The sequence below is a fragment of the Vulpes lagopus genome, chromosome 8, assembly GCF_018345385.1.
Source record: "Vulpes lagopus strain Blue_001 chromosome 8, ASM1834538v1, whole genome shotgun sequence".
Classification (NCBI taxonomy): Eukaryota; Metazoa; Chordata; class Mammalia; order Carnivora; family Canidae; genus Vulpes; species Vulpes lagopus.
In genome coordinates, this window is record NC_054831.1 from 63,439,834 (window position 1) to 63,464,920 (window position 25,087).

The 25,087-nt window shown below is 39.0% G+C and overlaps 1 non-coding gene across 1 annotated transcript; it reads right to left on the reverse strand.

Moving 5' to 3' along the window:
* Positions 1-23,019: 23,019 nt before the first annotated feature.
* TRNAN-GUU lies at positions 23,020-23,093 on the reverse strand. Its single transcript has one exon. It is a non-coding gene; the product is annotated as a tRNA-Asn (tRNA).
* Between the last annotated feature and the right edge of the window lie 1,994 nt (positions 23,094-25,087).

Sequence of the window (25,087 nt, forward strand, 5' to 3'; positions counted from 1 at the left end):
TGAGCTAAAGGCAGATGCTCAACCATTGAGCCACCAGGTGCCTAACTACCAGATCTTTATTCTGAGATCGTGTCCCACCTTGTATGAAATAGGGATGAAAATGGATAGCTGTTTTTCTTTTCTCCTCCTTCTCCTCTCCCAACTCCTCCTTCATCTTTGGATCGTTCTTATTAGCGGAATATAAGAGTTGATGGATTTCTATTGGTCACGGACATTTAAGAATGAAAAACACCTATTTTCCAATGATGTATATCTAAAGCCTCTTCCAATATCAATGCAAATTAATTCAAAATGGTCTTCTAGTTTTTTTCTTGCACCAGCAGATCTCAACATAGTTCTTTTAAATCTTGATCTTTTTCCTACATTGTTATACCTCTTTGTTGGTCTATATATATATATATATATATATATATATTAAGATTTTATTTATTTATCCACGAGAGATACACAAAGAGAGAGGCAGAGACACAAGCAGAGGGAGAAGCAGGCTCTCCACAAGGAGCCTGATGTGGGACTTAATCCTGGATCCCAGGATCACGCCTTGAGCGGAAGGTGGCGCTAAACCGGGGAGCCACTGGGCTGCCCTGTTGGTCTATATTTAAATTATGAAAGATAAAGTAACTTAAATTTTTAAAAAGATTTTTATTTATTCATTCATGAGAGACACAGGCAGAGGGAGAAGTAGGCTCCATGCAGGGAGCCCAATGTGGGACTCGATCCCAGGTCTCTAAGACCACACCCTGGGCCAAAGGCAGTGCTAAACCGCTGAGCCACCCGGGCTGCCCTTTTTTTTTTCTTTTTTTTTTTTTTTTTAATTTTAAGTAGGCTCCATGCTCGACATAGGGCTTGAACTCACGACCCTGAGATTGAGAGTCACATGCTTTACAAACTGAGCCAGCCAGGTTCCCCAAAAAAGTAATTTAAAATGTGACAAGCACTCAACCGAAGGTCAGCTGTGGTAGTTCTAATGTCCACCTACATACCCGGCAACGGTACCCTATAGGACTCCTCTTGAAGATAAAATGACACAGTAAACACACTACTTCAGTTGCGTGCTACCAACTAATGATGACAGCATGAAGGAGTTTCTAAGGTGTTTTGTTCATTCTTTCCATTAGATTAAGAAAATGTCAATGGAAAAAAAAATTTAAAAAAGAAAATGTCAATGGCCCCCCAAAATGCCAATTGTCCATATCAAAAAATGAGAACAATAATTACCTGCAACAGCTTCCATACATAGACATCCAAAATAATGATCCTCTCACCTTGATTTCATTCATATGTTGTGGGACATTGACACAGAGCTCACGTGGGTATTCTAGCAAGTTCTTGCTGGCTAGGTACTTCAAGCAAATACCCATAGGGGTTGGCAAACCCAGTGTCAGTGCCTGGCTGGAACATATGTTCCATAATTTTTAATCACAGAGATCACTTTTCCTCCAGAAGAACTGGATAAGGATTTGGAGATGTAAACTCTTGTTTTAGCTCAGTTTTACTTCGGAACTCTGATCAAGTAACCTCACTCCTGCACCCTCAGTGTCCTGCCTATAAGTAGGGAGAATAATATCTCATTAGACACCTCAAATTAAAAAAAAGACACCTCAAATATTATTTCATAGCATTCTTGTGAGATAGGTAACACAGGAAAATCCTGTGAAAACTACAAAGCACTATAGATATATTTAAAAGTTTGCTCAAATTCAATACTTACTGTTTTGCAACTTCTAGAAACATTCTTATATATAGCATCCAAGTGAAATACCATAAAATACTATAAATTTCCAGTCATGTACATCTACAAGCTTTTATTTCTCCCACTGGCCTTTATACAGAACTCTGCGCCTTCTAAAAATGGCCCCATGAAGCAAATTCTTTGTGATAGTTAAGGGCTCTGTTGCCTTTAGGAAAGCCACCAAAATTTCTTCCCAAACTTTTCCAAGAGATAAATTTCTCTATACTTACTCTTCAGTTTATGAGAAGCGATAAAATAATCTCAAGATTTCAGAACCAAATAAGCAGCAGACAGCAATCAGTTTGAAGGAATATTAGCAGTTACAAATCCATTAGCAGTCAGACATAGGGACCTGCATGGTTTTCTCAATAATTCAAAATATGAGAACCCTCTTTTAAACATCAAAATATCTCCATTACTGAAAAACATATAATGACCAAAAACTACAAAACTTGTCGTGCTTTTGAGTGAATTTTTATTTTCCTAATCACAAGATTTCCTAATCACAAGCCAGCCAGGTTCCCCAAAAAAGTAATAGATTAATACTGTATAAATCTGTATACATTTGAGAATTAGCACATAGACAATAATTAGTGAGCACAGACATGAAAGGACCTCAGCATACTCTGACCCACAACCACGCAACCACTGACCTATAACTTACCCCTGCCATGTTTTTTGTCTTCCATAAGAGAATAATTTCTCACTCCAGCAAAATGAGAGAAAATGAGAAAAAATCAGACATGGATATGGCAAGTTTCTGCCTTACTGGCTTTCATTTTAGATTTTTTATTTATTTATTTATTTATTTATTTATTTATTTATTTATTTATTTATTTATTTATTTATGATACACCGAGGGGGGAGGCAGAGACACAGGAGGAGGGAGAAGCAGGCTCCATGCAGGAAGCCCACTGGGGGACTCGACCCTGGACCCCAGGATCACGTCCTGAGGCAGAGGGAGATGCACAACCGCTGAGCCACCCAGGTGTCCCTCTGTGTAGCTTCTTATAAAATTATTGGGTATTACTTTGTACAGAAGGGCTACTGATTCGCACTTGTACTAAAATACGGATATATTTGTAGTGGGATGCTGTTCAGTGCAGCTTTTTATAGTCTAATGGGACACGGGAGAATTTTTACATTGTGCAGAACTGAATCAAAGCTTTTGGGGACATCAAGCAAAACCGGCCCCTTCGTCCAAGTGCCCGTGGTACCCCCATATGTCAATTCCTTGTGTTGACCTCAAATGCCTCACGTTTTCAAACCCACTGCAGTCTGCATAGACACTACTTCCCCGAGTGAGAACCACTGGAGAGGGAATATCAAAATGTGAAGAAGTCACATGAGCACAGGCTGCACATCAGTGTCTTTTGAAAACTCTCCTGGATATACATTTAAGGTTGATTTGAACTTTAATTAAGTCACACTTGAAGGCTCTCTAGGGCTTTTAAAAATTAAAGAGCTTTCAAGATAGAATACTGCATGTCCTGCTTTAAACACTGGACAATGATAAAAGCTGAAAGCTGAAGCAACCACAATGCTAATCACAACCCTCCACTGAAAGCTCTGTAATCGAAGAGATACAACAACTCTACCATCCCTCATTTCTTTCTTTTGTTTAGCCACCAAATGCAATTAAGGGTTATTACGTTTTCTTCAGTCACGTTTTTAACATTTGTGTTCCACATTTTGGCTTTTAAATTTTGGCAGGATATCATGCATCTCAATACATGATTTCTATTGCGTTAATTCACAATAATCAACTCTGGATTTCCAAAAGTCTATTTGGAAGGGAATGAGAGTTAAGATTTATGAGCAGGAGTGTCCAAAACCCTCACACATTAAAAAAAAAAAAAAAAAAAGCCCTAAAGCTTCATGGATTTTGCTGTGGTCACCAATCCTGAAACCACATATAAATCATAGGGTTTTTGTTTTGTTTTGTTTAGGCAACAGCAAAATCTAATAAGTATTAACTCAGATTGACTGCAAACAATATCAGGTGCATGTGTGGATTCTTCCTTCCATCTTAATGGTGTTAATGTTCCTTAAAGGTGTACTCATTTGACCACATCACCTCTTCACCCCATGTTCCAACATTGAGTTAATCATACATTTAATTTAGTTATTTTTCTTATTTTTAAAAAGGATTTTATTTATTTATTCATGAGAGAGAGAGGCAAAGACATAGGCAAAGGGAGAAGTCCCTGATACGGAACTCAATCCTAGAACCCCGGGATCACACTCTGAGCCATCCAGGTGCTCCCTATTTTTCTTCTTCAGAGAGTGAGCAGAGACTGAGAAGCAGACTCCCAGACGAAAGGAGAACCTGACGCAGGGCTTGATCCCAGAAGAAGGCAGACACTCAACTATGGAACCATTAGGCACCTGAATCATACATTTAACTAACAGTTATAATCATAACAGTCTGAGCATTCTTTTTTGGGAATAGATGCCTTAGATTATCAAAACAGAATCTTTACTAAAAATATCCCCGTGCAGGGATCCCTGGGTGGCGCAGCGGTTTGGCGCCTGCCTTTGGCCCAGGGCGCGATCCTGGAGACCCGGGATCGAATCCCACGTCGGGCTCCTGGTGCATGGAGCCTGCTTCTCCCTCTGCCTGTGTCTCTGCCCCTCTCTCTCTGTGTGTGTGTGTGTGTGTGACTATCATAAATAAATAAAAGTATCCCCGTGCTATTGATTTTTTTGATAATAAGAATTAAGACTGGAGTCGTTAGCATCAACCATAATATGTTGCACATCTGTAGAGCACTCAGTAGGTTTCTGCGGATAAGATCAGGAGTTTGTGAATTTTCCAAAACTTGTTATAGCCACAAAAATACAGTTAATTTAATGAACTGCTAAGTAACACGAATCGTCCATTTTTCTGTTGTCCTAATAATATCTTACATTAGAATTCAAAGACTACAAAGGCAGAAATAATAAATCACCTGCTCTCTGAAATTCCTAAAATATGTAGTTTTCAAATTGTCTATAAAAAATCCGATCTCTTACTTTATAAAATGCTATAGCGGTAAGAGATATAAACAATTCTTTTTTTTTTCTTTCCCTCTTTTTCTTCTTCTTCTTCTTCTTCTTTTTTTTTTTTTTTTTTTTTTTTTTTTTTTTTGTAAATAGAGTAAGTCCCCAGTGAGACTTTTTTTTAACCTAGTTATTGATTTATGGTCTCAAGACTATTTTATTAGGAAGCTTTCTTTCTCCCATTTGGGCAATGTATTTTTGGCACGAGAATCTAGGCCAAATACAAAGTTCCTTGAATAATTTCTGGAATGAAAACTGTTGAAAATTCTCTATAAATATAATTTGAATTTAGAACATTAAAATGATATTAAAAGCCTGTCTATAATACAAAGTATGTTATTAGATGTTCCAATATAATGCATGTCTTTAAGGCAAATTTACAGGACTGCAGTCTCTATTCTGCTATATGAACAAAATTATGTGTTATCTGAAACATGAAATTTGGTGAGTATAAATTCATCTAGCTGTGTATTCAATAAATAAACTAATATAATAATATTATCCTTTATCAGACATCACTAACAAACATTTATTAAGTACCTACAAAAACAGTTCTTTCCCTTAAGTTTAATATGTAGGAAGGAATACTGTAGATGAACATAAACCTATTGCCAATTGCATACAGTGTGGACATTGGTATAGAAAATCTAAAATGGAAAACTAGAAATGATTTTAAAAATATTTTCTAAGTTCAGTAAATGGTTTCTTGCATCCTATAGGCATTAAATAAATACTAAAAATGCATCATTAATGAAGCATCATCCATTAGAGCAACAAAGACATACCTCTGAAAACAGATCAACTGTGGAACTCAGCCAGCCACAGCACCCTTCATTTGAATGGTCTCCTTCCAACATCCAGCACCTAGTTTTGTATTTGTAATTTTGTATTCATTTTCTTAAAGTACACCTCCCAAACTGCATAAGCTGAAGACCCCACAAAACCTGGATCTGTCCCAGTGTGGCAATAAACAATGTGTGATTCCATAACTGAGGTCAATACTTGGCTGAGATATTTCAAAATTCTATAGCCAGAGAGATATACCAGATTCCTACATGACAAAACTCAATACTATTAAAATGTCAAGTCTCTCAAAATCAAATTGAATATTTAACATGAGTGTGATAAATATTCCGCCAGTATTTAAAGCATAACAAAACTTCATCTTGGAAACCTCTGGACAACAATAAGAATCACTAATAAATTTTTGAAAAAAATGATTCACTGAATGTGAGGTTCAAGGCTAAGGAGAAAGGACTTGTTTTTTCCAGATACATAACATATAATAAACTTTCCACAATTTAGACAATGCTGTACTGGTGTGTAATAGACAGTGAACAAAACAGACATTAGTACATGTAAGAAGATCAAGAAATAACAAAAGAAGCACACAAAATCAAAAGGAGAGGGAAGAAGTGTTAGGAATATGAAAATGTTGCAATTGGTTAGATTTGGGAGTGGAAATCCATTTAGATCTTAATTTTACACCATTCACTCTAAATAGTAAAGAAATATTTTTAAATATTAAATTATATAAAAATTATAAGAAAATAAACATTAAAAATTTCAAACTCAATAGAGGAATGAGTTGTTAAAGCTTAGAAATAATGAAACAAGTTACAAAATAAAATAATGACAAAACTGACAGTATAAAAATTAAAAATGCACAAAAAATTACTCAAAGACAAGAATATGTACAGATAAAATACTTTCTGCAACTATGCAATATTAATCTTATATATCAATCTTATATAGAGCTCATACAAATCTGTAAGAAAAGCAGCAAGACCCCAATAGATAAATATGTAGAAACCATGCCCAGTCTGCAGTACTTCAAAACTTTAAATATGGATTTACCATATGACCCAGCAATTGAGTTCCCAGATATATACCCAAAAGAGATAAGAATATATGTCGACACAAAAACTTGTACATTAGTGTTTAAAGAAGTATTACTCATGATAGTTAAAAAATGGAAATAATCCAAAGAACCATCAACCATGAACGGATAAATAAAATGTGTTATAAATAAATTAGTGATATGTATCCCTCCATCCATTTTATGAGATATATTATTCCTTCAGTCCTAATTGTGCTCTACAACTATGTTTACAATAAACATTTATCCTTCAAACTATTTCCAAACTAGATTTGTTAAATATGTTTTTAAAGTAAAGATAGGCATATAACCTATTTTAAAGTATTACAAATAGTATCAAATATGGCAATCTCTTTAAGGAAAGCCACTTACAATCAGAATGGAATACTCTTTATTTTTAAAAAATTCCAGATGACAATTCTACATATAATAGCTAATGTTTTGTTACTTGATTTCAGAAATTTAGAATATTTCTGTGAAACAGAAAATACAATATTCATATAGTTTTCATCATTGATAATCTGGCACATAAAACTTCAAAATTGGTAGATTAGAGATAACAAAAAGAAGGCTGAGGATGGACAGGATTTTAATGAAAAGTTGCAATTTATCAATTATAATAATTTAATTAAACAGTACAAATCTTCAGAAATGTTGAGTTTTATTTTATTTTAGAAATGTTGAGTTTTAAAACATCAAAAGTTCAATCAAGAATCATAGCACTCTACAAAGTATTCTTGTCCTCCTTCTACTCCATCTCCTTTCTGACAAAAATCAACATAATCAAAATGCTGCACAATTTTCCTCAACACTACGTATTTCATTGAGGCCAAAAACCAAGTGAATACACGTAAGCTTCAAATCTAAGGAACAAAACTTGTGTGCTGCTTCATTCTACCTTGACTCAGCCAATCAGAATCCAATGTTGCCTTAGAAACCCTCATGCTTATTACAAAAACAACTCTGTTGCTTGTTTTTTAAATATTTACTGAGAAATAATTTTTTTTTAAGATTTTATTTATTTGAGAGAGAGTGCAAAAGTATGGGGAGGGGAGGAATGGAGAGAGAGGGAGAAGCAGTCTCCCCTCCCAGCAGGAAGCCGGATGGGGGGCTTGATCTCAGGACCCTGAGATCATGACCTGAGGCAAAGGCAGACACTTAATCAATTGAGCTATTCAGGCGCCCCTAAACAAAATTTTAATTTATTGGTAAACAGTCAACATTTCAGAAAAATAAAACAGAAATATACTATCCTGATTGCTTTTCCACTATTATATGAAGACTCAACAGAAACTAACAGAACCATTTCACCCATTGTCATATTGATTTCTTGTTCACCAAAACCTTTGGTAATAGAGAAGAAAAAGTATATATTCTTTCTTTGTCCATATGTACTGCATACCATATATTTCATTACATACAAATGTATTTGGCAGATTCAGTTGCATTCAATTATTTTATACCTTCCTGTCGTATGTGAAAAAATAGAAGCAAAACTTTAATGAGAAACAAAGAAAACTTTAATAAATTACAAAAGTAGACACTATATTGGCCATGTTCTCAGACTATACTGATGTAACCATAAGTTAATAAAATTAACACTACTTGAAAAAATCTTAAACCTCTCCTAAATAACTTTTAAGCCAAAAAGTAAATAATAATTATAGATTATCTATAAAATAATGAAAAGGAGAATTCTTCTCTGTTTGGCAAATTTAGATCTAAATGATTCAATCTTTCTTAAAAAAATAAAAATATAAGAACCAACCACGTAATTTTTCACATTACTACAACAAATAAACTAAAACTTGTATAAACCCACAACTCGGCACCCAGACATGTTATACAACTCAACACCAATAAAACAAATAATCTGATTTTAAATCGGGCAGAGAAACTGAGTAGACATTTTTCCAAAGAAGATATATAGAAAGCTAACAAACATATGAAAAGGTACTTAGCATTACTCATCATCAGGAAATGCAAATCAAAACCACAATGAGATATCATCCTATATCTTTCAAAATAGCAAGAAACAAGAAGTGTTGGTAAGGATGTAGATAAAAAGGAATCCTCTTACACTGATGGTAGGAATGCAAATTGGTGCAGTCACTGTGGAGAACAGTATAGAGGTTCCTCAAAAACTTAAAAATAGAATTACCATGTGATCCAGTAATTCCACTACTGGAAATTTACCCAAACAACACAAAAACACTAATTCAAAAAGATATATGCACCCCTTTGTTTATTGAAGCATTATTTACATAAGCAGCATTATTTACATTATTATGTAGGCAACCCAAGTCTCTACTGACAGATGAATGGGTAAAGATGATGTTGTATATCTATGATGGAATATTACTAAGCCATCAAAAAGAATGAAATGTTACCATTTGCAATGACATGGATAGAATTAGAAAGTATTATGCTAAGCAAAATAAGTCAATCAGAGAAAGACAAATGCCACATGATTTCACTCATATGTGGAATTATGAAACAGAACAAACAAAGCAAAAAAGGGACAAAAAGCCAGATTCTAAACACAGAGAAATAAACTGGTAACTACCAGTTTGGGTGAGAGGATGGGTAAAATAGGTGAAGAGGATTAAGATAATACATATTGAGATGAGCACTGAGTAGGAAGTGTTGAATCACTATATCATACACCTGAAATTAAATACTGTACATTAATTATACTGGAATTAAAAAAAATCAAGCATGCAATTTAAAAAAAGACAAAAACAGCAATGACTTAAGGAAGACAGGAAGAATCAATAAATAACAAACACAAAAAGGAAAATAATTAAGCAAAAAACAAAACAAAAGTCCCTAGACTTGTGTGGTGGATGTTGTGCCCCACTCCACCAGACCATCTTCATGTTAAGGCCGTTGCTGCTGGCTCACAGTTGAATTCATCCTCTGGAATTACCCTCAACCAAAAGAAGCTGCCTTGCCTGAAGTTTATGCCCCTTCATCAAAGGCAGCCCATATCCAATGGCTGGTCAATGCAAGGAGACAAAGTCCTCCAAGCCTTGATTTGGTACATCTGCAAAAGGCTACTTGGCTTCAGAGCTCTCCATGGAATCAGCTGAGGATGCTACTGTAACTGCAGTACAGTTCAACTTCTCTCTTTGCCCAAAATGATCCCTCTTGTTCCCTCAAAGGAGCTGTTCCTAGAGCATTTCTCAATAAAACTTTTACATGCAAATCTCAGAATCTCAGTTCCTAAGGTCATTCAATCTGCAATAGCTGGCACAGGAAGTGGTCCTAGGAAGCAGGCTTTAAAATGAAATTTTGAAGCTGGGTCACCCACTGGCCAGGTGGCGATGAAGACCCATCAGTGGCAGTCCACAGAGAATGGATAGCCTCTGGTGTGAGACACTGGTGCAATTATTAAAACTTACCCTATGTGAATGGGGGTAGGATATTGGTGAGAGGGAATGCACTGGCAAGTGCAGTAACTCAGGAATTTGAGAGAAAGAGAAAGTAGTAATTACAAGGATAATGAAACTGGCTGCTGCCAGTTGGATGAACTGGAGAAGGACAATGAAAGAGGTTAACTAATCACCAATTAAGGGTGTCCATGAAAGTCAGACAGCCTCTTTGGCACCATATAAAGAGACTCTCATCTCCTATGAGCAGAGACCAGAAAAGGGTGAGGGTCAAGCCCAGGACTCATTATAAGAGTAGCAGAACTTCAGGAAAGGGATTCTCAAGCCAGGCTAATCTACTACCCAAAGTTAGAACCTGTTGGGACAGAGCTGGCCCTAAGGCATGGGATGGGGACATCTTGACTTCCTACATTTTCCCCAGCCTCTGGGTCTGCAGGAGTGGCCCATTTCCTCCCATAAGCACTCCTTTCTTGCTTGAAGACAATGCAAAGTCCTCTGGCTTGCAAGACCACAGGCATTCCCGTCACATCTACCCCCACCTCCCCTCCTAGCCATCAGACAAATAAGTAGGGTTAAGGCATAATGTAATCCAGTTTGCTGAGGGAGAGAAGAGATTATGCCCCCCAAAGGACCCGTAAGACCACACTAACATGTACCAGCAGAAGCCAAGAGTGTATAATTGGGACAGATCTTAGGGATCTTGGATCAAGGTGGGTAGAAAATAAGGCTGGGTAAAGGAAAGCTGATCAATAACAACAATCTTATGACCTACAACCTGACAAGCATCCTGGGAGATGATGCTAACTGCTGAGATGGCTCTCAGAAGCTGGTAGGAAACCCAGCTGCATTTGTTGAGGAGAGACCACCACAGATGTGAGAGCAAACAGGAAAATAAAGGTTTCAGAGTGTTCAGAAAAATGGTCTAGAGAGGTGATGCTATTTTAAACCAGAAAACTTCCCCACCAGCAATGTTCTGTGGCAGAGCCCAGAGGACAGTCTGTTTAATAAACAGGGAAAGCACAGGGATGAGGGGCACCAGTGTCATGATGAAAGTCAGCATCGCTGTCTTCTGTAATGACTTCTTGGGCTGACACTGGGAATGCTCTTACAGAACTGATTTCTCTGATAGCAATCAGGTGATAGAGTCCTGAAGAAATGGAGGGCAGATAGTGGGCAATTATGGTAATGACTGGCAAGGTTAAATTGAAGGCATAGGGGTCTGACCCACTGAGATAAGGAGATGCTTAATAGAACACAGCATCCTTAGGGACAAGATGGATGAGCAGCCAATAAACATATTGGTCAAACTATACAATCAAAAGGAGTCAAGGATGGATCTTCAGGAGGCTGAGAGTAGTCACCCCAATAAAAAAAAAAACTACTGTACTATGCCTAGTTTCTGGATCTGAATCATTACTCAGGCTGAAAATCCACTGACTAAAGGATGGACTGGGCCCCAGGAGGGAGAATCCTGTTGCTCATGTCCAGTTGATATGATAAAGATCCTCCCAATCCCTCCACCACAGGGACATACAGTCATTTATTATGATACATTGGGGAAAGAGAAATTCCCAGACATTTCAAGGACACAGAATTGGAATTAGCAGTGATACTTCAAGACCTAAATTATCAGGACCTCTGGGTGGCTCAGCAGTTAAGTGCCTGCCTTCGGCCCAGGGCATGATCCCATGGTCCCGGGATCAAGTCCCACATCAGGCTCCCTGCATGGAGCCTGCTTCTCTCTCTGCTTGTGTCTCTGCCTCTGTGTGTGTGTGTGTGTGTGTGTCTTTCATGAATATATAAATAAAAAAATTTTTTAAAAAGACCTAAATTGTCATCATGCTCCTCTGCCATCCCTACCACCCTCCACTCCCACTAGGGTGGGCACTTTCACAAACCAGGTAATAAATGACATTGTAGTTTCATGAACACCCAGCAGTGCTGAATGCAGAAATTGGAATGGATATACTTGGTAGTTGGTACAAAGCCCCACATTGGTTCCTTGGCCTGTGAGTAGGGCATGAGCTGCCCTCCAGGAAAGGCCAAATAGAAACTCTGACAGTGCCCCCTCCTGCCCCCAGTCTATCTGGTAAATAAAAACAATATCATGCCACAAGGAAAATGCAGAGATTCCTGCCACCCTTAAACATCCAAAGTATGCAGCGGAGATCCTCATCGTATTGCCATTTGATTCACTGGCCTGACCTTTACAAAAACCACATGATTCCTGGAGGATGACCTATTTAGTAGTGGCACCAATGGTACCATGGCCTCAGGTGTATGGCCTGTGGTCATCTCACCAGGAAGGAAGGTCAGAAACAGTTTGCATTCATGTAGGACAGACACAAGAATATGCTTCCAGTCTAGCTCCAGGCCTAGGTTAATTCTCTCACCCCTGGTCATAATGTGACCTGAGGGGACCTGCACTGTCCAGATATGCAGAACATCATGGTGGTCTGCTCTACCGATGACATCAATTCCACAGAGATTGAGAGGCCACCAGAGCAGTGAAGTTATAAGGAATCCTGTGGTCTGAAGCACCCCTTCCAAAAATAATTGGCAAAGTGTTTCATCTCACAATTCCTACCACTAAGAAAACAGCGAGATGCCTGCTAGAGCTCTCAGGTGCCACACTCAAGAACACCATTTCAATCCATTTATTGGGTAACATGAAAGGCTGCCAGTTCCGAGCAGAGTCTAGAGCAAGAAAGGGCATTGCAGTAAGTCTGGGCTGCCTGCAATGCCAAGCAGTCTTGACACTTGGGCCACATGACTCAACATACCCTGTGATATTAGATGTGTCTTTGTTTGGTAGAAAAAGATGCCTTGTGGAGTTCATGGCAATTCCAAAAGCAAAAATCACAATATAGGCCCCTATAGTTCTGGACCAAGGCCATGCTATCTGCAGCAAATCGTTACACATCATTTAAAAATCATCTGTAGGGGCACTTGGGTGGCTCAGTCAGTTGAGTTTTCAACTCTTGGTTTTTGCTCAGGTCATGATCTCAGGGATGGAGACTGAGTCCTGCATTGGGTTCCATGCTCCACACAGAGTCTACTTGTTCTTCCCCCTTCCCTTTTACCCCTCCCCCCAATGCATAAATAAAATCTAAAACAAATAACAAAACAAAAACAAAAACCAGCTTTGAACATGCTTCTGGACCCTAGTAACAGAATGCCTGACCATACATCCTCAAATGACCATGAGACCAGAAGTGCTCATCCTGAGCTGGGTTCTATCAGGCCCATAATGTTATAAGGTTAAGCAGTCCCAGAAGCAATCCACTGCCAAAGGAACTGATATATTTGGGATCAGGGTGAAAGGAGACAAGCAAGCCACATGGGCAAGTGTACTAAACCCCCCATTTCATTCACTAGTATTGCATCTCCCTCAGTCAACAACTGTGGCCATATTGGGGTTAGGGAGCTGGGGAGGGAGGAGGTCTCTTCTGACCAGATGACAAAGGAGGAAAAAGGCTACATACAGTCACAATGGGTCAGGTCAGTATGTGGGTGCAAGCCAAATACTATACTACTATAGCAGCTCTACTACTGCCCCACTCAGGAGGGACCCTGAAAGGCAGCAATAAGGACAAAACTTTTCAATGGGCAGAGTTTCATTCAAGTAGTACCTCGGTATGGAGAGGGATGAGGCCCAAGGTAGAAACATATACGGACTCATGGCAGTGGTGAGTGGCTTGGCTGGTTAGTCTGGGGCTACAAAAGTAAATGATTGGAAGACTGGCATGGTAGCAAGTCCTCAAAGAAGACCCCAAATAATTCTGCAATGCCCTCAATGTACTATGCTCATCAATGTCTCTATGCTCATCAACAGGAGGGACTTTCATCCCCTGCCTGTGAATCTGGATACAATCCGTAACTGTTCTGACCAACAGAACGCAGAGGAAGAGTATTTCCAGACTTCTGTGCCCAGACATTGAGAAAGCCTAGCTTCTTTCACTCTCTCTCTCTCTTTGAGCTACCCTACTGGAGAGACAGGACCTGAAGGATGAGATGCAATGTAGAGAAAGAGGCCACACAGAGGAGCCTGAGGTGCCCAACATCTCGTCCCAGCTCCAATCTGGCTGCAATCCCATGAGAGACCCCCACTAACACTAGGAAAGGCACTGCTTAGCTGAGCCCTGGTCAGCTCATGGAATCAAGAGATATAATAAAACGGTAGTTGTATGAAGCTACTGAATTTTATAGGAGCTCATTATGAAACTGTAGATAACTGAAACAGAACTTGGTATCTGGGAATAGGTGTCTGCCATAATGTAAAGCAAACACATGGCATTAACTTTGGGACCAGTGGCAAACAGAAGACAGAGCTCTGGGCAGCCCGAGTGGCTCAGTGGTTTAGTGTCACCTTCAGCCCAGGGTGTGATCCTGGAGACCTGGGATCGAGTCCCGCGTCAGGCTCCCTGCATGGAGCCTGCTTCTCCCTTTGCCTACGTCTCTGCCTCTCTCTCGTTCTGTGTGTCTCTCATGAATAAATGAATAAAATATTTTTTAAAAAAAGAGAGAGCTCTTAGAGAGACCATTAGTAAAAGCTTGAAAGACAGCGACAAGATGGCTATTGGAGACTGAAGGTGTTATGTGTTAACAGTATGTGGTACAAACACACACACACAACACAGTGGTGAAACTCTCACCTGCAGTCAGGTGGGAAAAGGGACCCAAGGAACTCAGAGATCTGGCTGAGAATATTTATAGGCAGACTTGAAAACTTTGCTTTGTTTTGTTTTGTTTTGTTTGTAGCTGCCTATGAAAAAGTACACGAAAGGCACCTAGGTGGCTCAGTCGGTTGGGCCTCTGCCTTCAAGGTCATGATCCCACGGTGCTGGGATCAAATCCCACATCGGGCTCCTTGCTTGGTGGGAAGCCTGCTTCTCCCTCTCCCTCTGCCTGCTGCTCTCCTTGCTTGTGTGCTGTCTCTGTCAAATAAACAAATAAAATCTTTTTAAAAATAAAAAAGAAAGAAATACATGAAGAGTAAGATAAACAAAAAAGGAAGTATAGTCTTCAAACAGAATTGAGAGGGAACATCAGGGAACCAGGATTTAATGGATTTGATAGCAGTGCTGTCTCTCCAGATGAGGCAAGCCCTTCAAGGTACGAAATGGACTCAGAGGGAAAACAAAATCAAATCTAGGACACGGAGAGTAAAACATGTCTCAGCGTAAAGTTCAGATCAAGGAATGGAACCAGAAGACTCTTTGTGGAAACCTCAGGAAGAGTTTAGGTGATGTGTCATAAAGTCTTTCAGCTGAACAAAAAGCCTTCTAGGAAATCCCAAGGGCGTGCCTCTCAGCTAAACAGGGCTTCTAAGAATCAGAAGGAAGGTGTTCCAGAGCAAACTCACAGTCCTGTTTCAGAAAGAAGGCAGGTGTGGCTTTCACCAAATGGAGTTGATTGTGATTGATACAAACGAAATGAGCAATGGTTTTAAAGGAACTGAATCCATTTGGACTGGAAGGGATAGAGATGGTTCTTAATGAAAAGAAGTCTCTGGAGGGTCGGACCTAGTTAGTACTTGGATGGGAAAAGAGGCCTCTGGGCCCTCAAACTTCTATAGGCAGGAAGCAGACTAAAAAAACTGTCCAGCTTTCTTTTTTTTTTATTTAAAGATTTTATTTTTTATTCATTCAGAGAGAGAGAGAGAGAGAAGCAGAGACACAGGCAGAAGCAGAAGCAGGCTCTATGCAGGGAGCCCGATGTGGGACTCAGTCCCAGGACCCCAGAATCACGCCCTGGGCCGAAGGCAGGCGCTAAACTGCTGAGCCATCAGGGCTGCCTGGAGAGGGAGAATCTTAAGCAGGCCTGAGCCCAGCACGGAGCCTGACTCGGGGCTCCATCTCATGACCCTGAGATAAGGACCTGAGCTGAAAGAGTCAGGTGCTTAACCAACTGAGCCACCCAGGTGCCCCTCATCTACATCTAATTTTAATGATGAGGTCCTGGATTCTCAGACTTTCCTTGTTCTTGAGGATTTTGAGTTTTGAGGACTGGGAAAATATTCTATAGGATGAGCCTCTACTGAAATTTGTCTAATATTTTCATCATGAACAGGCTGGGATTATGGGTTTAGGGAAGGAAGGCCACAGAGGTGAAGTGCCATCATCTCAAGGGTACATACTATCAACATGACTTACCACTACTGATGTTGTCCTTGATCACCTGGCTGAGGTAGTGTTTGTCAGGCTTCTCTACTGTAAAGTTACTCTTTCCTGTCTCCCCCCACCACCACTTTCCATACTGTACTCTTTAGAAGAAAATCACTATGCACAACACACACTTAAAGAGTGGAGAATTATGCTCTCCCTTTCCTGCAGAGCCCACCTTCTTAAAAAAATTAAATGTCCTTAAGTAGGGTTCTGGGTTCTCCATTGTTTCCATTGGCTTACTTATCTATCGTTACATCAGTACTCTAATGTCCTATACGCTTTACTTTATAATAGATCTGAAATAAGGAGGGGGAACAAATCCCCCCAAAATAATTTTAAAAAATTTTTAATTGTGGTAAAAATCTACATAACACAAAGCTTACCATCTTTATCATTTTAAGTGCACAGCAGTGTTAAGTACAGTCACATTTTATGCAACCAGTCTCCAGAACTCTTTTCATCTTGCAAAACTGTAACTCTATACCCATTAAACCACAACTCCACATTCTACCTTCCTCCAGCCTCTGGCAACTACCATCCATATGACTATTTCTGAATTTGACTATATAAGTGGCATCACACAGCATTGTATTTTTGAGACAGGTTTATTTTACTTAGCATAAAGTCCTCAAAGTTTACTCATGTTTGTCAGAATTTCCTTCCTTTTCAAGGCAAAATAATATTCCATTGTATGTCTATAGCACATTTTGCTTATCCACTCATCTATCAATGGACACTTGGGTTGCTTCCACATTTTAGCTAATATGAATAATTCTACTATGAACAGGGATGTACAAATATCTCTTTGACATCCTGTTTTCAATCCTTTTGATTATGTACCCAGAAGCAGAATTGGTTGACATTATGGTAGTTCTATTTTTAACTTTGTGAGGAAACACCATACTGTTTTCCATAGTGGCTGCACCATCTTCCATTCCCACCATTAAAGCACATGGGTTTCCAATTTCTCCATGACCTCACCAACACTTGTTATTTTCTGCTTGTTGTTGTCATTCTGTTGTTTTTAAATGGTAGTCATCCTAATGCAGGTGAGGTGATATTTAACTGTTTTGATTTACATTTCCCTAAATGATTAGTGATTTTCAGCTTCTTTTCATGTATTTACATGTACATCTTCTTTAGAAAAATGTCTATTTTAGTGCTTTGTCCACTTTTTAATTGGGTTGCTTTTTATATTTGAGTTATGGAAGTTCTTTCTATATTCCAGATATTAACCCTTTATCAGATATACTATCACAAAAATTTTCTCCCTTTCCATGGCCTGCTTTTTCACTCAATTGATATTTTGCATAGAAAAATTATATTATTTTTAATTCTCAGGTAGTGCAATTTATCCATTTTTAATATGCTGCCTGTGTTTTTGGTGTCATATCAAAGATTTCATGGCCAAATCCAAGGTCACAAAGATTTCCCCTGTTTACTTCTAAGAGTTTTATAATTTTAGATCTTACATTTAGGTATTTGATCCATTTCGAATTGATTTTTGTATATGATGTAAGGACTCAACTTTATTCTTTTGCATGTGGAAATCCAGTTTTGAACCTTTATTCAAAAGACTGTCCTTTTTCCTTGTTCTGTACACTCTTGTTGAAAATCATTTGATCAGGGTCACCTGAGTAGCTCAGTGGTTGATCATCTGCCTTTGGCTCAGGTTGTGATCCAGAGTCCTAGGATCAAGTCCCACATTGGGCTCCCCACAGGGCACCTGCTTTGCCCTCTGCCTATGTCTCTGCCTCTCTCTGTGTCTTTCATGAATAAGTAAATAAAATCTTAAAAAAGAAAAGAAAATCATTTGATCATATATAACAGCTTTATATGTGAGCTCCCTATCCTCCTTTAGTGGTAATTTTAAGAGAGAAAAGTAGAATTTAAATTTGTATATATAGTATGAATCCAGGTACTATTTTTATGTTATGAAAATGTCATTTAACAAATAAAAATCATACATGTTTATTATACACAATTAGGAAGGTGAAGTATAAAAAAGAAAAATATCACTGATAATCTTTTTGTGTATTTCATTCACCATCAAGATATGTTTATACATCACCTATTATAAGCAGTTTGGTCTCATTACAAAATTGGGATCATGCTTTTGGATAGTTTGTGTCTTGCTTTTTATGCCTAATGCTGTATTTTAACATTGTCCAAAGGCATTTTTCCCAAAATATATTATGTAAATGGCTATATGGTAATCTACCATCTAAATAACATACATAATTTATTTCCTTAGTGGTATTAAAAATTGGGCTTTCCACAACCTTACACATAGCTTTTTTTTTTCACACAGGTTAGATTTTCCTTTATATTTATACTTTCAAAATAACAGGATGACTATTTATTCTCCTCCAACAGAGAACCCTGGATTAAAATTCTTAAGATTTTAGAGTATATTATTTAGAAAACTACTGAGTCATCTTCTCTTGTTGTACCTTTTAATCTCAAATCTCATTGTGGTTTTAAAGTTTAAATTTATTTTCAAAGATAAAATTTTAATTAATTTAAATGCCATAATAGTGATTTCTAAAAGGTTGCTTTTATTTCATGTTTTTAAATATTTTATTTTTGGGAATCCCTGGGTGGCTCAGCAGTTTAGCACCTGCCTTTGGCCCAGGGTGTGATTCTGGAGTCCCGGGATCGAGTCCCACATCGGTCTCCCGGCATGGAGCCTCCTTCTCCCTCTGCCTGTGTCTCTGCCTCTCTCTCTCTCTCTCTCTCTCTCTCTCTGTCTTTCATGAATAAATAAATAGAACCTTTAAAAAAATTAAATAAATAAATATTTTATTTTTAAGTAATATCTATCCCTAACATGGGGCTCAAATTTATAAGCCCAAGATCAAGAGTCACACATTCCAATGTCTGAGCCAGCCAGGCACCCCATGTTTCATGTTTTTAAATAAGTGGGTGTAAGAGCAGTTTCTGTTTACAGAAAAAATTCAAAACTTCAAATGTATAGTAAGTTTCCTATATTTTCTGCTTTAATAGCACAAATTTATTCTTACCAAGTTTATCATGGGTAGTTAGATCAAAAGTGAGTAGGCATGGAAAAGTGATTTCCAATTTCTATTATTTCTATTGATCTTTGTGTGTAAATACTCATCTGATAGGATTTGGTAATAAGCCTTTGACTCCTGATCTATGACAACTTAAAATCCACGTTGTAACTTAATAATCCACATATTTATAATTTAAAAGTTGCATTTTGATGACTGGGAGAAGGACAAGACAGAAGTTTTTCTGGAATGTTGACAGTTACCATATTTATTGGTCAAGATATTGGTTACAAGAGTTTCCTTTAAAATTATGTTCTGAGGGGCACCTGGCTGGCACAACCAACAGAATACGCAAATCTTTTTCTCAGGGTTGTGAGTTCAAGCGCTACAGTGGTTGTGGAACCTACTTTATAAAGATTACTTAAAGGGTTTTCTTAAGGATTTGAGTCCAAACAGTTAAATTTTAATGACGTTTTAAAAAAAATGTAAGCTATGAAAATAACTTAAAACTGACATATTTTCTACAATTTTATAAATATATTCTCACATCTTTCTTGTAAGTTCAACACTTATTTTCAATATGTAAAAACAGAATGAGCTGACACCAAGGGGGTTCAACCCAAAGCACTACAAGTGAAATGCTGTGCTTGATAAAATTAACATTCTTAATCATTCAAAAGGTTGCAACTCCTTAAAGTATTTTCTAGTTGAATGTATTACAGTTTATTCTACCACCAATGTACTCCCGCTCTGCCAGTTGTAGCTACAAGTTGAACGTTTTAGGCCTCATGCCCACCAAAATTCCGAGAAATAAAATTAAAATTCATCATTACTCATTATGATGTATTACGGATGCAGAAACAAGGCATTTGTGTTTCTTTGGCAGCTTAAAAGATTTTCCTCCCAAACCTTGTATCGTATGACATCAGACACAGGTGTTAGAAATGAAAACAGAGACATAGGAGCCATGTGCCTTCCTCCTAACCTCTATTATCCTAAGAAATGCTGCAATGTATAAACATTTTAAATTATGAATTATTACAAGTTATATAAATATTACCTTCTCTGATAAGTGTGGAAGAGTATTTGTTTCACCTTTTTTTTCTTTTTTAAGATTTTATTTATTTATTCATGAGAGACACAGAGAGAGGCAGAGACATAAGCAGAGGGAGAAGCAGGCTTCCTGTGGGGAGCCCGATGCGGGACTCGATCCCAGGACCCCAGGATCATGACCTGAGCCAAAGGCAGGTCAGGCAACCACTGAGCCACGCAGGTGCCCCTTGTTTCATCTTTTATTGCACTACTTTAGTGAGTTTTCCTCCGATTTTATATATGAAGTTTAAATATAAACTGGTATATTTATATTTACTAACAGCTACATATTTACATACTCAGTTGCTTGACATAGCCTTTTAAATAGTCTTCAGTCTTCAATTAACAATCTAAATGATCTCGACGCTTTTCTGGGCTTGGCTGGTATACAGAGCTAAGCAAGAAACTAAGAACAAAATAATGCTCCCCAGAAATAGTATTTATTGCAACATCTATAATCAACACACCTTAAAATTTTACAAAGGCAATCATCCATAAATATTTAAGAAATTTTTCTAAAATGCTTCCCACCTGTCTTATCTGTAAGCAGCAGTGAGTGCAGGGAAATATGCTAAGCACTTGCTCACATAATAAAATCAACTACATACATTAAAGGGCCCTTTTGCACTCCTCGCCGCACCTCCATTCTCATTTAATCCTTCCTCTTCAGTTTCTGGCCTCAAAATCCTATTAATCCCCGAAATAGGATGAGATAGAAAATACTTAAAAAATTTAGGATCAAATTTAAAATTGACACCTAGGCACCTGTCCAGTACAAAACTTGGTGCTATCTCACAAAGGTGTCCTGAAATCGGGGACTAGATAGAAATCCCAAATGCCACACAGCAGCCTTAGATTCTAGATTAGCCCCCATTATTTGAGTCTATTCTTCTTCCTATCCCGCTTCCATATTTTGCCTGGGCTATTTCAGTCTGCCTTTATTTCTAATCTTGCCTTCTCCAAATAAATGCAATTAAATTGTTTCCCAAAGACACGTCTCACATGAAGATTTCATGTTCCTACACAGTTTTCATTTCAATAAAATGAAGCAGTAAAGTGAATGTGTAATTTAAAAGTGTACCTTTTAGTATTCTATGAATGTTCAGTGGGTTTGGTTCTTTTTTTTTCCTTCATCATATTTGAAGGAAAATATTAATGAAATTTCATAAAAAACTAATTAAAAATAACAGCTTTGGTTTTAAATTAACTAATTAAGGAAATAGCTCTGTGTTAGAGGAGGTAGTACAGTACAGCATGAGGAGCATGGGCTCTGGAAGCCTGAGAGCTTGGGTCAAATCTGAGCCATGCCAGTGACTAGGTGCAAAATCAGGCAAAGTACTCCCACTGAGCCTGCTTCAGGCGGGCTCACCTATAGGGTGGCAACAATAGGACCTACCTGGAAGGGTTGTGAGGATCCCACTCATTCAGTGAAAGCACGCAGAGCAGTGACTGGCCAGGTCTAAACAATAAATGTTAGCCTTTATTAACATGAACACTTGGAGGAAAATAGAAAGAAGAGCATAACTATTCATTTTGCAGGAATAAAACATCACTTTTCTCCAGGACCCTCTTCCAAATTTCTGTAATCCAGACCCAAGACAATAATTATGAAGAAACTATGATTACATCTCAAAGGCAGCCTATATTTAGAGAATGAAGTAGCAGGTAACTATTTTGAGAGAGCTTTGCATTTTGTGAAATAAATGGTATATGCTTATCGAATCAAAATACGTTAGCAGTTTCACTTTTAATCTTTCTCATAAGTCTTTTTAAAGTTTAACACAGTCGCACAGTTGTTAAACAAGAAAAGAAAAACCACAAGTCTGCTTCCTTTCTGAAGAGATGGGAAATGCTGCAAGTCCATTCCATTCTCTACAAAACTCGGGCACTTTAGTATGAAAAGTAAAACATAGCACATAAATAAATACTCCTGCAATAGTGTCCACACTATTTGTTTATAGCCAACAAAACGTTGATGACAAACATTTTGGAATTTACCAAAAGCACAAGAGAGTCAAGGTTTCGGTGAGTACTCGGGAGCAGATGTTTACGCTGCCCGGGGAAGAGACACACGTTGCACGATTCAACGTTAGTGTTTAAAAACGTGGAAGAGTTTTGAATCAAAGCACAGCTTGAACTTGGCCCCCTTTAAATGCATACATGCGGCGACGTCTGACACTGCAGGGCTCCTGAAGCGGAACCTGGGCAGCCCGGGCCGCCCTCCCGCCGCGGAGGCCTCGGGGGCCGCCAGGAGCGGCGGCGGCGGCGGGTTCGAGCCCCGGGCGCGGAGAGGCGCGCGTCCGAGGGGCCCGGCCGGCCGGGCTGTGCGCGCTCCCGCCGCTCGGCGCCCGCGGGAGCCGGGCCAGGCCGCTGGAGCGAACCTGTGTGGCCTGGGCTTCAGGGGGCGAGCTCGGGCCCCCGGGGCACCCAGCGGTCTGCGTTTGGGAGCCGAGAGGGGGCCTTACGGCGCTGGACCCCTTCGCCCACCCCGGGGCGCTCGGGAAGAGCCCACCTGCCGCTCGGAGCCGGGGACGGCTGGGGGCGGGGCGGCCAGCGCTCCCGGAAGCCGAGGAGCCACCCGCGGGGTGGGCGGCGAAGCGAGAGCTGCGGTTTCTCTGGCGGTCGACCTCCGAGGGGTTGGTGGGTCTGAACTCCCAGGATCGGTGCAAAAGTTCCAGCGACACGCCGTAAAAGCGGGAGTCGTCCCTGGGTGGGCTCGAACCACCAACCTTTCGGTTAACAGCCGAACGCGCTAACCGATTGCGCCACAGAGACTCCGGTGCCGTTCGCTTCTCCAGCTACGGCCTTTATGGAGCATCATAAAGGCAGCGCGTTGCTCTTCTGTTCTTTGCTGCTCTTTGATGCATGTTATTAAAATCAGATTTTTTTTTTCCACTCCGTATATCTAACCCTCTTAATTTTATTTTCCACCCTTAAAGCATCTTGGAAAGCTGTGAGACACCAGCAAGATCCAGCAAAACTTCAGACTGCAACTGGTATTATTAAAATACTGTCATTTCTTTCCAACTCCCGTTTGGAACGTTCTGTCTCAGGAAGATGACTATTTCCGATGTTTCCTTTTATTGGAAAAGAAAAACTTTAATCTTGCGAGTTGAGAAACTCAATTTTTGTTTCCAACTCTTTACCCACGGATGTGCTCTCTAATCTTCAGGATTTACTGGTGTAGCATTCTCAAGGTCATCTGAATGGTGTCTGCCTTCCTTATTTTTATTTTCAGGTATTATTAAATACCTATTTGTTTGCATGTATCATTGCACCAGGTATCTGTCACTGACATTTTGTTATGGGGAAAGAGCGCTAGGAAAAAGCTAGAGGCACACTCCTGAGGTCCGTGCGTTCTACTTCATTGCCTGATCGCCGCCTTCCATCCTCCCTCCGAGTAGCCTGTAGGCGCCCCGGTGGGAGCCAGGCCCCCTTGAAACGCACGTTTCTTAGGATATTTATAACCCAATTTGAGGAAAAGAGAAGTAAAAGAAGAAAAAAGTATGATTTATGATTAACCCCTGAAAATCCCTAGCATAGAAACCCTGCTAGCAAACTTGCTGCATCTCTCTATATGAAAAATTATTCCCTTTGTATGAATATTTCCAGATGCCTCTCGAGGTGCTCTTCAAAGCTCCAAACACTCCTTATTCCCCCTCTTCTTTCCTCAAATAACTGCTAGTTTGCACTTGACAACTCTAAATTTTTAGCAGTTACCGTATTGCTCTGTCCTCGAGAAACAATTCGTTTTGTGATTTATAGCAGTTGGATGCGACACGCCTCAGTCCAATCAACATTGTGAGTTCCTGTGGTTTGATAAGACAATTTAAATTGGCTTTGGAACCAATTAGCAGCATTCCTTGAAAGCGCTGGGATATTAAGCAGCTGTGAATTTACACCAGGCTGTACCACTCCTCTTGCAACAAACTTTCAGAAATGCACTTGAAAAGTCTGAATTTGGGGGGGGGGGGGGGGAATCCAGGAAACTCTTATAAAGAACATATAATAATGAGTTTTATTTCATTTGTGATGCTACCTTCACATAGGATGACAAAACCTTCATTTGTTCTTTACACACCTGTTAATGTGAGCTAAAGCGACCATGCACTGGCTTTTCTTCTATGAATACCAAGATGAGATGTTATTGTTCTTGTGTCTATTCGGTTAAAACAGACTGCAAGGAGGTACCTTACCACCCCTTCATTCAATATTTACTCTCCTGCTTAGAATAACACTAGAAAGAGTTCTGTTCCTGTAAATACCTTTAGCTGCAATCTCTTTTCCTCACTTCAGTCTTCATACAAACATTTTAACTTCTAAAAAGAGAGATAAGAAATGATTGATGAGAAAAATTAATTCAAAAAAGAATATTAATTTGCATGCTAAAAACGTGTCTATGTGAATGCCACCTTTGTTTTAAAACTCAGTCTTCAAGTCTGGTTCTGTAGTTGTTAATCTCTCTTAATAAAATTAATGACTATTTCCATTGTTCATTAGCTTCACCTCTTTTTTTTTTTTTTTGGTGTCTTCACTTGAAAATACTTCAAAAGAACATGTAAATATTAAACATGCTAAATGGAATCTCAGTGTTTTACTCAATAGTGTACCTCACACACAGATTTTATGCAAACCGTTCCCTTACAAAAATAAGATTATGTGTTGTCCTCTAAATCTTTGTGATTATTTCATCTTAGGCCTTATATCTATGTCCAGATTTTAAATCTAAAGCCCACTGGATTAATTTTAGAAATATACATTATTTTTTC